Source organism: Orcinus orca, chromosome 12 (genome assembly GCF_937001465.1).
Source record: "Orcinus orca chromosome 12, mOrcOrc1.1, whole genome shotgun sequence".
NCBI lineage: Eukaryota > Metazoa > Chordata > Mammalia > Artiodactyla > Delphinidae > Orcinus > Orcinus orca.
This window is the reverse complement of record NC_064570.1, coordinates 60,637,471-60,638,233: the sequence shown is the minus strand read 5'-3', so window position 1 is coordinate 60,638,233 and position 763 is coordinate 60,637,471. Positions and strand designations below refer to the sequence as shown.

The 763-nt window shown below is 35.5% G+C and overlaps 1 non-coding gene across 1 annotated transcript; it reads right to left on the bottom strand.

Annotated features, from left to right (window-relative positions):
• Nucleotides 1-358: 358 nt before the first annotated feature.
• On the bottom strand, nucleotides 359-465 carry LOC117199402 (U6 spliceosomal RNA). The gene has a single exon (XR_004480638.2). It is a non-coding gene; the product is annotated as a U6 spliceosomal RNA (small nuclear RNA).
• Nucleotides 466-763: the final 298 nt, after the last annotated feature.

Genomic DNA, 763 nt, shown 5'->3' with positions numbered 1-763 from the left:
TTTAAGGCATAAAAAACTGGACGTGAAACAGAGCTTCACCACTTAGTTGGGTGATCCTAAGGAATTTACTTACCTCCTTTTTATTTATTTATTTTTTTTAATTAATTTTTATTAGAGTATAGTTGCTTTACAATGTTGTGTTCATTTCTGCTGTACAGCAAAGCTACACATACACATATATACCCTCTTATTTGGATTTCCTTCCCATTTAGGTCACCACAGAGCATTGAGTAGAGTTCCCTGTGCTATACAGTAGGTTCTCATTAGTCATCTATTTCATACATAGTATCAGTCATGTATATATGTCAATCACAATCTCCCATTCATGCCACCCCCCTTCCCCGTTCGTATCGATACTAAAATATGGAACACTTTCACGAATTTGCATGTCATTCTTGCGCAGGGGCCATGCTAATCTTCTATGTATTGGTCCAATTTTAGTACATGTGCTGCTGAAGTGAGTACTACTTACCTCCTTTTTAAACTGTGAATGGTCAGCTTCCTAAACTGAGAAATGACAAAAATTATACCAACCTCATTAGATTGAAAGAGGATGAAATCAAGTCTGCAGGTTTTGCAGTCAGTGATGTAAAATGAAATCACATTTTCTGTAATTCTCCAATTCTAATGGCTCTCTAGCCAACATCTTCTCTAAGAAATTTGCACTTTCAAAAATTACTTTGGCTCAGATAATACAGAGAATCTCATGTTGTATGTACATTTGCCATTGTAATCCACAACAAACATATTAGCAAATCAAACC